This window comes from Mytilus trossulus, chromosome 1 (genome assembly GCF_036588685.1).
Source record: "Mytilus trossulus isolate FHL-02 chromosome 1, PNRI_Mtr1.1.1.hap1, whole genome shotgun sequence".
Lineage (NCBI taxonomy): Eukaryota > Metazoa > Mollusca > Bivalvia > Mytilida > Mytilidae > Mytilus > Mytilus trossulus.
The window spans coordinates 66,954,578-66,968,235 of NC_086373.1; positions in this window are offsets into that span (position 1 = coordinate 66,954,578).

Genomic DNA, 13,658 nt, shown 5'->3' on the forward strand with positions numbered 1-13,658 from the left:
ACTATATATGCCCTTGAATTTTTACTAGATAACATTTTTGTTCGCTTTGGAGATTTCGTATATCGTCAGGTTATCGGAATTCCAATGGGGACTAACTGTGCACCACTTATTGTGGACCTGTTTTTGTATTGCTATGAGTTACAATTTATGACAAAAATCAGCAAAGACCTATCGAAACAACATCTGATAAACAAATTTAATAATACTTTTAGATATTTGGATGACATTTTGGCTCTCAATAATGACGTCTTCAGTGTGTATACTTAAGAAATGTATCCTGTTGAACTTACTTTAAATAAAGCTAATACTAACAATGACCACTGCTCTTTCCTCGATCTTGATATCTAGATCACTAACGGAAATGTTAATACTAAAATTTATGATAAAAGAGATGATTTTTCATTTCCTATCGTTAATTATCCATTTTTAGATTGTGACGTTCCCTTGTCACCATCTTACGGTGTTTATACATCTCAACTTGTACGATTCGCTCGTATATGTAATAATGTTTTAGATTTTAACGAGAGAAATTTATGTATTACTGAAAAATTATAACACCAGGGTTTTCGATATCACAAACTAGTCAAAACATTCACTAAATTTTTTCATCGGTATAAGGACATCATTCGTAAATATAGCTCAACATGCAGACTTCTAATACGTTTAGGTATTTCACATCCAATTTTTTATGGAAATATTCTTTATAAAGCACAAAAATGTCAGTATTCACCGCAGAAACTAACAAAACCTTTAAATAGAATTATTAAGAAGGGATATAGTTATGCACCTGTTGTCACGTCATTAAAGATTGCATATTTTGGCGTTAATATTGATTCACTTATAGGGCCTTTGCATCGGAACTAAACATCTTTATTAACAAACCAGTTAATTGTCAATGAGAATTTAATGAAAATTAAACAAAAAAAAGTATGACATTGTTCTTTAGTATGAGAAATGTGTATGTTAATCATGTATGTACTTTTTTTATCACTATGAAAGTTTTGCCACACAATAAAAGGATATTACTGTTGAGAATTATGAGTATTGCCCTGGATGATTATGATTATTGCCCTGGATGATTATGAATATTGCCCTTGTTAATTATGATTATTGCCCTTGTTATTTAGGATTATTGCCCTTGTTAATTATGATTATTGCCCTTGTTAATTATGAATATTGCCCTTGTTAATTATGATTATTGCCCTTGTTAATTATGAATATTGCCCTTGTTAATTATGAATATTGCCCTTGTTAATTTTGAATATTTCCCTTGTTCATTATGCATATTGCCCTTGTTCATTATGAATATTGCCCTTGTTCATTATGAATATTGCCCTTGTTAATTATGAATATTGCCCTTGTTAATTATGAATATTGCCCTTTTGATTATGAATATTGCCCTGGTTGATTATGAATATTGCCCTTGTTAATTATGAAATATTGCCCTGCTTGATTATAAATATTGCCCTTGTTAATTATGAGTACTTTGGTGGAAACTTTAACCTTCCATTTGATTTATATACAATTTAGATTTCTACATTTCTTGGTTATGAGGTTTTGTACAATTTGGGTTTTTCAAAGTTTGTAATACTTCAGTTTTAACCATTTCTATGCTATTGCCACTTTTATGCACTTTTTTTTTCTTACTATGTTCAGTATCAAGAGGCATTTGTTTTGTTTTTGACTTTTTCTTTTTTGTAATATGACATTCCAAACACATTTGAATGAAAACTAATAACATCACATCTAGCAGCTAAGAATAAACAGCATATCTACTGTGAATTTGTTGTAATGATGACTATTTAGATCTGATCAAAGATCTACCTTAAACACCAATTACACAATTATTATGATTTTTTTTTATCACAAGAGAAGATCTATGTAATATGTTAAAGGCATTCAAAAACAAATTTGCAACTAACCTATTAACCAGTGTCAGATTGGTTTTGTTCAAAATTTTAATTTATAAGTTAAACATATAAACTTATATTTTTTCAAATATGAGCAAAATGACACCCACAGGTTAGAGATCTGTATCTGTATCTGAACTGGCTTTAAATTGATGTGACAGAGATCGCATATTGACAAATTGGCAAAACATTCACTAAATTTTTTCATCGGTATAAGGACATCATTCGTAAATATAGCTCAACATGCAGACTTCTAATACGTTTAGGTATTTCACATCCAATTTTTTATGGAAATATTCTTTATAAAGCACAAAAATGTCAGTATTCACCGCAGAAACTAACAAAACCTTTAAATAGAATTATTAAGAAGGGATATAGTTATGCACCTGTTGTCACGTCATTAAAGATTGCATATTTTGGCGTTAATATTGATTCACTTATAGGGCCTTTGCATCGGAACTAAACATCTTTATTAACAAACCAGTTAATTGTTGGCATGACACGGGTTAAGTTTTTCTCATATATGTTATGATGGTATAATACTAAACCCCTAACGGGAAGGATTGTGCCTGATATTCATATGATGAAATCATTATCTTTCATTTGTTTAGGGGCCAGCTGGAAGACGCCTCCGGGTGCGGGAATTTCTCGTTACATCTGTTGGTGACCTTCTGCTGTTGTATTTTTCTATGGTCGGGTTGTTGTCTCTTTGATACATTCCCCATTCCCATTCTCAATTTTATATGTTATCTGTAAATGGTGCAAATATAGTGTTTACTTTTTACTCGCAAATGAAACATTTGTTGCGTAAATGAAGGATTTGATTTTTGTAATCTGAAACTGTCTAGCGACTTTAAGTTATATGATATATAAGTATAACATTAATCATGAATTAAATACACACATGGTTCTCAAATACTGTTGGAAATACATTTGTATTGAATTTCTATTTGTTTATCAAATGAATATCCGCCCAAAACATAGAATATAAAAGATCTGGTAATCAAATAATATAGGTGTACCATTAAAGGAAACACACGAAGAGGCATTCAAAGACATAGTTTAGGTTTGTTCATATAATGGTTAGGTATAAGGGCAGATACATTTATTTGGATAATGTTTTCAAATCAAACTTTCAAATTCAAATTATAACTGAATTTCAACTAATTAAAATACAATCGACTCTCGTTATAATGAAATTATGCAGATAAGTGAGATATTTCGAGATACCCGTTGTTTGACTTAAACAAAAACTGGAAGTTTGACAGACCAAGGGACACAACTCTTGAACACCTTGGTCAAGGCTAGAAGAAATTCAGATGAATATGGATAAGGGATCGATATACTGGTCTGAGATCGATGTATCTGAATGTAATGGCGTTTTAAATATAATTAAATTATATGATTTTTCGTCACATATATATATCTTTTTTGTTCAGTATGCAAGTTTTCCTTTGTTTTTTTTGCCGAGAGAGTAATTCCCAATCAAAGTTGACAAAATTGTTTATTCTCGTATACAATTTTTTTTTTTTTCAAATTTAAAATTCTTTCATTTTCTTTTATGTCGTTGAGAGACGTAACATATTTATCAAAGATCAAAGGGACATCCAAATATCAAAGTCAAAAATAAACTGACAACGTCATAGCTAAGAAAAACGAAATTCATTAGTGTATGATTACGGTGACTGATTATTTTAAGAAAAATTAAAACAAAATGTCATAACATGTAACAATGTATCACTACTTATTTATAATTACGGTCAAAGATCATTTTAGGTAAACAACCGTGGAAAAAATGACATAAAACAATACATACAGTGAAAGCTGTTTAAACCGAACCTTTTCGAGACCTAAGATTTTGTTCGGTTTTGGCAGATGTTTGGTTTTTATCAGGTTAACAACGCACATAATTTGATATGACGGTGCTCATGAACATGTTTGGTTTATACAGGTTTTCGGTTTATACAAGATTCTATTGAATGTCATGTTTCACTGTAATACAGTGAGATATTCATCTGTCAATACATCTGTTCAACTACATAATTACCAGTCAATTCATCTCAATCAACGCGGTAATGTTTGTGTATTAGTTCATGATCAATAATCCAATTTGAATGTTTTTACCTTTGGTCAGTTAATTTTGTTCGAGTCATTCGAAACTTCTCCAATTTCAACTCATCGAGAGTCGAAATACATTTATTTATTTAGAGTAAAATTCGGAACCACAAGAAAACTTCGACTCATCCGATATTTCGATAGAGCGATATAATTTTTTAATTGACATTGATTTCCCATAGTAGATACTTTAGTAATCATAAATGTAAGACCTACTTAACTTACTATGTATATATGTTAGCGGCAATAAGTGAAATTAGGCATTTAAGCTTAATGACTAGGCAATAAGCTAACGCCTAGGCATTAAGTTATTGCCTGAAATTTTCAGACATTAAGCTTATTTCCTGAAATTAGATGATGATTATTTATCCCTTTGCCGAACATAATTTTATGCAAGAAGTAAAATGTGGAATTTATGCATATATAGTGATTTATTCTTGATATAAAGTCGTTTCTAAATTATATTTCTAATATTACATATATAAATATACATTCATTTGACAGATCTCTAAAAGTATGTTTAAAAAGTAATTTTAACAGTTAGAAAAAACAGAATTAACTCATACTTTTTTCATGTTTTTGTGGTATACCAAAATAATGAAAAAGACTTAAAATTAAAAAAGCCATTGTATACAATTACAAAAGGGGGCGATTCTATTGAATAATTATAATATTTATTTGAAAATTTGTACACTTCACTAGTCGAGCTGGTTTGAACTACTCAAAAGTAGATAGCATTAAGATATGATTTTTTGCTCACACCATTATCCATTTTTTTATATTGGATAAATAAAAAATTTGGGTTAACAGTTCCATAACTTGTGATAACAAAATGATTTCAACACATATTAATTACTATCAAGTTTTCATATTTTCAAATTATTATTTGATGCGTTTAAATATTCTATTAGTGTGATTCTATTTCCTTCTCATGTAGACAGTTCTCATTGGCACCTTACCACATCTTCTTTTTTTATATCTAGGATGAAACTGGACCCTGTAGTTTTGCATCAACAAACTATTTGTTGTTTTTTTGCAGTAATAAAATAAGATATTTGAAGTACTCAGTATTTATATAAAAGATGTACGATTATATATTTAATTTTAACTATTTACAATTAAATTCATATATAAAACGTAGTTATTTTTTTACGTATTTTTTGTTTCAAATAGTTTTAAAAATGTACAATTATATTATCAAAATTATTTTATTCTACGCCAATACTTAGGACAGCGGTTAGAACATCCTAGCAAGGATTATCCTCAAAGATAAAGCTCAGATATCTTCGATGTGCATGCCGAGACATGTCGTAAGTCGGTCCTTACTTTATCGTAATTTTTGCCCTCAGAATATAAATTTAAAGGACCAATCTTAGGACAGTTTTGATAAACCTAGTTCTCTAAATGTTATTATGTAACAAATATATTTTTATTTAAATGAACAAATGTCTTTAACTTACTCGCATTTATTTTTAGGCATATAGCTTAATGCCTGCACACATTTCTTAGGATTTAAGCTTAAATCCTAGGATTTAAGACTAATGACTAGCAATATTTTGGCAATATACTTACTGCCTAGGCGTTAGCTTTTTGCATATGATTTAAGCTTAATGTCTAATTGCACTTATTGCCGTATAAGTAAAATACGGATATTTAACATGTAACCGGACTTACAAATACATAAATCTGTTAACCAGAATAAAATGAAAGTTATGATAATCGAGAGTCGTAAATAACACCAAATTGTCTGATTTTTAAAAGATATAACAATTGAATAATCAACAAGGATGCAATCATAAACATCACTTCAAGCAAAGAGACAATAGAAAAACAAACAGACAACCAATATTACTCTTTACCGGGATCTGTACATTTACAAATCATACTAAATATTGTCAATCACGAACAATGTTTCTTTTAACTGAGAAATGAGAACAGGAATGGAGTTACGCCGATGGAAACACATTCTTACACCACTATTATGAAGTATTATTGCCAAAGTGACAGTTTTTTTTTTTTTACCAAAACACAAACACATTGAGGAAATGATGTTAAATTTGATCAATCAGTAAATCAGAATTAGTAGTGACACAGTCAACAAGTTAAGAAATTTACACACACCTAGACGTGACGAAACTAACAACTACGAAATATTTATATCACTATTAGACCCGACTGTATCATCACCATGGTAGTGAGATGATCAATAACAAACGTTGCGTAAATTGTACGTTTATTAATTTATTAATTAAGAAACTAAAGTTTTTACTCTCTGAGGCAAGGTTGACCGTATATTGATTCGTCTGTCATTCTTTAGTCTTTTTTGTCATACAACCTGTTACGGTTCTCAGCTTTTGGCTTTAAAGCATTTGACTTTTAAGACGTTTTTGATGAAAATCCACCAGAAACACGCTTCAAACGCATGATATTTATAGATTATTGTATTATTTTATTTTCTATTAGAAAAAAAATTAATAACGTGCACAACTCAAAAAGTACATAAACAGACCTCATATTTGTTATTTGTTTTCCTCAATAGTTTATTTTCAAATTATTTTCTAACTTATGCTGAAAATCTGTTCTTGTTTGTAAATCATATTATTAACTGCTATATATCAACTACGGAACCAAGTTTTGAAAGTAAATATTTGATCCCATCTTATACTCCCATGACGATTACTTGAGAGTAAATCATAACATAACATGTTTATTTCATATCGGTTAAGAATAAGTTTCTTTTATTGGATAAAAAGGGGCCACATGACATTCATTATTCTTCAGTAATATATTCAATCGGTCATAAACAGAACAAAACGGACCAGAAAACCGGTTGTTAACAATTTTTTACATGATAATGACCGGTGGGCCGTGGTTTACGTCTGATAATGACCGTTGGGCTTGATTTCTCTGTTAATGACCGGTGGGGCGTGGTTTCTCTTTTTAGAAGAGATATGTCCCTTTAATAAAACATTTTCCTGTTTTCAATATTATATTTAAGTTGTTGAATTGTTTATTATATGTTTTCGTTAATTATAAAATTTAGAAAACTTGATTAAGTATTTATGAACTGAAAATTGCACTAAAATGAATGGCAGAATTTACTACGACTGGTCTTCACTCTTTGCCATAAAAATAATAAAACTAAGCGAGTTTGCTTAAGGCATTTTGAAATCATGCGATTTTTCCAAAACATGGTTTCTCAATGAAATAAACATAATAGTTCTTCGGCTCAGTCATTATCAGTATTTTAGTCAATGCCACTTTTCTGTGGGCAGTCCATATATCACGATAATGACCAGTTTTTCAAGAACTATTATATAATGTTTTATGGTCCTTGGGAATTGCAACCAAAGATGAAGAACTGGATCTCCCTTCACTACACTGGTATTCACAAATATATGGATATTCTATGGGTATTATATGTAGACTCCAAAATTACACAAGTTTTCTTACAAACAATTTAATACCTTTACTGTTAAGTCAATTTTTGGTACCATCCTTTTGGCGTGGTTTGGTTTATAGAAGTGTTATTGTGTATCACTGTTCATATTCCTGCCTTTACATTTTGCTTAAGGAGTTAGAACTAGGTTAAGGGAAATAACTCTTAAAATCATCAGTACGTTTGTGTCAACCATTTTCCAAAATATATTCTAAGCTTCTAGGTTACATAGATTATTACCAATCGGTTTCAGGTAAATGCTTAAAAAAACATTGATGATACTTGACTTTTACAAACGCATAACTGATTTAAAGAGTTATCTCCCTGAACTAAGGTCTACACCCTTAAGTGCTTCGTCTATAAAGTGCATATATACTTTTCTGATTCCCTTTGGTGACATAATTGTTTTTTTTATAGTGTTTAAGATTATAACATAATGTTGACGGTACTCCGATTTTTGACATTTCAAACAATTATGTCTGCTTGTTTTGCTGATACAATGGTATCAATATAATGGAATTCTACGAAACTCTCAGACAAGTGATAGTTTACGTTAGCTATAAACCAGGTTTAGTCTACCGTTTTTGACACACGAAATTGCCTGTACCAAGTCAGGAATAGGACAGTTGTTTTTCATTCAAATAAGGGAATTTTCGTTTTGAAATTTCTTTGGAGTTCGGTATTTTCTTATTTAACTTTTTACTGGGTAAAATATTGTAATCCGTTTCAATTTTTTTATGGCATTATTTGCGTATTTCGATAATTAGAATAACTCTTCAGTAATGCTTGTGGTACACATGTTCAAAACCCAGAACCTTATACAAGCTGAAGAGCCGATTATCTATAATGACTTTCACTATGCAAACAAATTCATTCCTTATTCAAATTGGTCTACAAAACATGTGTGAATTGTATGTGACGTTATTTGGGCATATTCGGCATTTTGTAAAGACGTCAGAATAGGCAATTCCGAGAAAAGCAAAGATACGAGGTCATAAACGAATTTCAACAAAAAATAAACTATGATTAAAAGAAGCACACTTTGATTAAGTAAATATAGTCAACAGGTTTGTAAAGGCGTTGCTCGTGTAAGAATTGGAAAACAAATCATTTTAATTGTATTTGACGTTCATATGACTACTCGATAACATGTAGTAGTCTTTTTTTATCGTTTCAGATTAAATATGGGGTCACAAGACTGGATGACAAAAGAAAATAAAATTTTCATAGAACAGGCGGAATTATATGAAACAAATATAGATCTGCGCAAATATTTGTGGTACTCTCCAAAACAGCAATATTCAGAGAAAGAAATTACTTATATTCTTTATATTCTTCCAATACTGATAGCTGTATCGCTTGGTTTCTTCATATGCCTGGTATCAGGTATCAAAGAAGAGAAGAATTTCAAGACATACATATTTTTATTATTGCAAGCCTTATTTGACCTTTTGGGTATAACAATTCAAAGTATTCCAATTTACTTGTTATTTTTAATTTCTGACAAGAATGATTATATACCTTATCAATACTGTGAGGTGTTCCGCACATTCACCGTGTTCATACCGCAATCCTTACTTATAATATCCCAATGGATGAAGGTGTTTATGACAGGACAACAGTTTGCAATCTTTTATTTTCCTGTAAGAGCTAAACGCATGGCGTCTAAGACAAGAATTGCATTAAGCATCGGTGTAATCACGTGCTTGTTGATTCCGCTAACAGTTGTTACAAAATTTGACATGAAATTTGACAAAACATTTTATAGAAATACTGAAACAGGTTCCATAGAATATTATTGTAAGATTATACACTATCATATAATCGGAGAATACAGTAGTCTTATTACTTTTGCCGTAAACGATTTCCTCCCATTATTAACATATATAGTTTTTGGTGTTGGACTATCTTACCAAATTCAGAAAACGAGGGTTCTAAGAAGACGGTTACAAAACAATCAACGTACAGATACAAGTCTGGAAAACCTGGCTAGAGCTCATACATTTAGTGCGTTTATTTTTGTTATTACCAGCTTACCATCTTTTGCGGCAAATCTGATTGGGGTTTATAACTCGTTCGGAACAGAAAAAGTAACATTCTTAGAAATTGAGAACACTTTTGTTGCAGATTTTGTATTGAAAACCGTCTGTCAGCTTATGAATATCACGGCTGTTGTACTTGTATTTCTAAGTTTAAACAGAGGCATGAGACAAACACTAATGAATAAATTTCGTACATTGGTACCGTGCCTACGATAAGAAAATAAACTAGCGAACGTCTATTTTTCGTTCATGTCGTTTAAATGTTGTAGCAAGTCGGTTTTATTGTATATTCTTCTTTATTATATTGAATATAACTTGAGATCCACGAGTATTACTCATACTATTTATTTGCTCGATATATGTGTTTTACTGGTATTAAAAAAAAGAAGATGTGGTATGATTGCCAATGAGACAACTATCCACAAAAGACCAAAATGACACAAACAAAACAACTATAGGTCACCGTACGGCCTTCAACAATGAGCAAAGCACATATCGTATAGTCAGCTATAAAAGGCCCCGATAGGACAATGTAAAACAATTCAAACGAGAAAACTAACGGCCTTATTTATGTAAAAAATGAACGAAAAACAAATATGTAACACATAAACAAACGACAACCACTGAATAACAGGCTCCTGACAAAACAAGTTATCACGTATGGTAGTCACTTACCTCATTTGCATTGTGAGACTTTATTGGTTGATTTATATGGTTTTCTTTCATGTGTTTCATTATTTTAATACACTACGTATTTACTCGTTTTGAATTAAAAATATTAATGATTCGTCTTGCTTCGAAGTTTGAAAACAACTATATATATTGCAATATTTACATATTGTACTCAATTCAGGAATATTCTCAGAAAGATCTACTTAACTTTTAATATATGAGGGGCGAATATACCAGGGGGACATTCAAACTCATAGATAGAAAATTAACTTACCACGTCATGGCTAAAAAAGAAAAAGACAAACAGACACATAAAATTACATGACATAGGCATAACAAAGAAAAATCAAGACTAGCCAACATGAACCCCACAAAATTGGGGGTGATCTCAGGAAGGTAGGCATATCTTGCTCCACATGTGGCACCCGTTACTAAATGTTTATAAAATAATGCACTGATTCCACATTATTTTGCAAACAATCTTACTCTTTGGTGCAAACACCAAATTGAACCCAGATATATAGTTATATCAAGATATGTTTAGTTGATTAATAAAGGCAACAGTAGTTAACACGAATTAGTTTAGTTACAAACCAAAATCGAGGGAAACTCATCAACTATGTATAAAATATTATATGTTTTTCATCCTGCAGTTGGGTATTTTGTTTTGTGTGGGGGAGGGGAGCAGGCTAGAGGTGTTTCCCTTTAAAACACACATTTCAAAGAGATAAATTACACACATATATCTCGTATTACATTGTCTGAAGACATGTGTATCTCATATTCATTTTGTCTGTCGATATAAAGATATATCTCATATTAGATTGTCATCTCCTATCTTATATAGAAGACGTTAACTATTGAATCTTAAAAAAATAATTCTATTTATTTGATTTTATAAACAGTTATATGTTAAATGATAAAGCTGTTTTGTGAATCGTTTGACAAAAATAGGTTAAAAAGGTATCATTCATATTTAAAAATAACATTAAAAAAAAGAAGATAAAGTATGATTGCCAATTAAATAACTCTCCACAAGAGACCAAATGACAAATAGTGTTCAATGAAATATATATTTTATGACTTTGCATCATGAAATATTTTCCCAGACTGTGAAACAATGCCCTGAAACGGACACATGTCTACAGATAATATTTCATAGATGGATAGTATTAATATGTGTTTTGTTAATTAAAGGGAGGTTATTCAATGTTATAAATTTGTGTATAATGAGACAATATTTCATATAGTGGAAGTCAAGAAATTTTATCTCACAAATTCGAAAGGAAGGTTATAAACATTAAGTATTTTGGATCATATATAAAAAAGAAGATGTGGTATGATTGACAACTATCCACAAAAGACCAAAATGACACAGATATTAACAACTATAGGTCACCGTACGGCCTTCAATAATGAGCAAGACCCATACCGCATAGTCACCTATAAAAGGCCCCGAAATTAGTTTGTTTCAAATTTATTTGTTTTTGGATCAGAAAAAGAGAGGTAAAATTCTTCTAGGGACAAAATTGTAGGTATTAAATCAAATATACCATACTTGTTGATAATAAGGCCAACTGTGCTAATCAACTTCATCAAACTCATCAGTGGCGAAAAAGTAAAATCACAAAAATACTGAACTCCGAGGAGAATTCAAAACGGAAAGTCCCTAATGAAATGGCAAAATCAAAAGCTCAAACAGTTCAAGCAAATGGATAACAACTGTAATGTTCCTGACTTGGTACAGGTATTTTCTTATGTAGAAATGGTGGATTGAACCAGGTTTTATATCTAGCTTAACATCTCACTTGAAAGAATCTACACAGATGGAAAGCCAAATTAGATACGAAGTTAGAGAGTGATAAACAACAAAAATGTTGAAAATGTGGACTGAATATTGCTAACCGATTTAGTGTTACGGTTTCAAAACCTTATCTTTTCGAGTCATTCAGGATTTGTCAACGGAATCTCTACTGGAAATAAACGAATCTTTGATATTGTATATCGACAGCGGAAGTTCTGACAACTAGCCTGCCGAACACTGGTTTCTCAATGATTATACTTTCACTAGCAGAGGTATCGACACATGCGTTTTTTTTTCTTAATTTATCAAAAATATCATGTATTATCGCTATTGTGCATTTTTCCTTTGATCTTTTTTTGTGATAATTTTCATGTCATGCTTCTTGTATGAGATGGAAATTTATCGCAAGAAACTTAGCATGCACGTACCGATGGTATCGAAATTGACATGAAATTAACATGAAGTTTCCAACGTCGTCATAGGTAAAATAGCGATAAAAAGATTATCATTGTTTATCTCAACTCGATTGCCTTTCTGTCTTTCGACGTCCCGACTCAAGCGAAAAAAACAATCTCGTCGAGATGATCACCGATACTCTATAGTTATCTTATGCTACCCGAGACGCGTGTTTCGTTTACAAAGGAATACCCTAAGGCGTTCAAATATAACCGAGATGGATTGAATACCGAATCAAATAGGAGATACAAAGAGTTGCAAATTAACATTTCCAAGGAGTTGACAAATACGGCTAATTGTTTGCATAAGACACTTGTCAATAAATACAATTAAAGATATAGGAAGATGTGGTGTGAGTGCCAATGAGTCAACGCTACATCCAAATAACAGTTTATAAAAGTAAACCAGTATAGATCAATGTACAGCCTTCAACACGGAGCCTTGGCTCACACCGAACAAAAAGCTATGAAGGGCCCAAAATTACTTTTATTATCATGTTGTTATAACATTTAGTTGTTTTGTTTAACACACCTTTGTAAATTCCCATTTATTCATCCATTCATTTTGATAGATTGTGTCTTGAAACGCAGATGTGTAGTATGTTTCAAACAACCCAACGTGGTAATGATAGAGTTATTTTCATTCTTGCTCGTTTGTAGTCCCCTTGCAAGACATTGTTTAAAAAATAAACTTGTACTTTATGTGTTTGTAGGATAAATTTGGATTTTCGTGATATTCGCGATAAGTCAATTCATTATTTTAAACCTGAATTGAAAATAAATGAATATCTAGTGACTATACTAGATACATCTTTATATGTGTCTAGCTATACATGTATATTACTTGATTTAAAAAGAACCCTGATCTAGTCTCCACACGTCGACAATCTGAACGATCCTTTATTTGAATAAAATAATTATCATATCGACATATTAAAAATGATACTTCCTCTTTTAAATGTGTTTAATTCATCCCGTCGAGGGACCATGGATCAAATAACTCAATTCAAATAGGTATCTCTTACGGTCAGAGTACACCAGTTACTGGAGTGAATATAACGATTGGGTTATGAACCAAAGAGCAGTTTTCCCATAAGGAAAACTAAAATGACTAATACATTTGTGTGTTGTATAAAAGTCATCCGAAACTGTTTCACGATTTTTAGAGGTGTGATATAAGTATTAAAGTTTGATTTAAAAGTATATAACATTTCTAGTGAT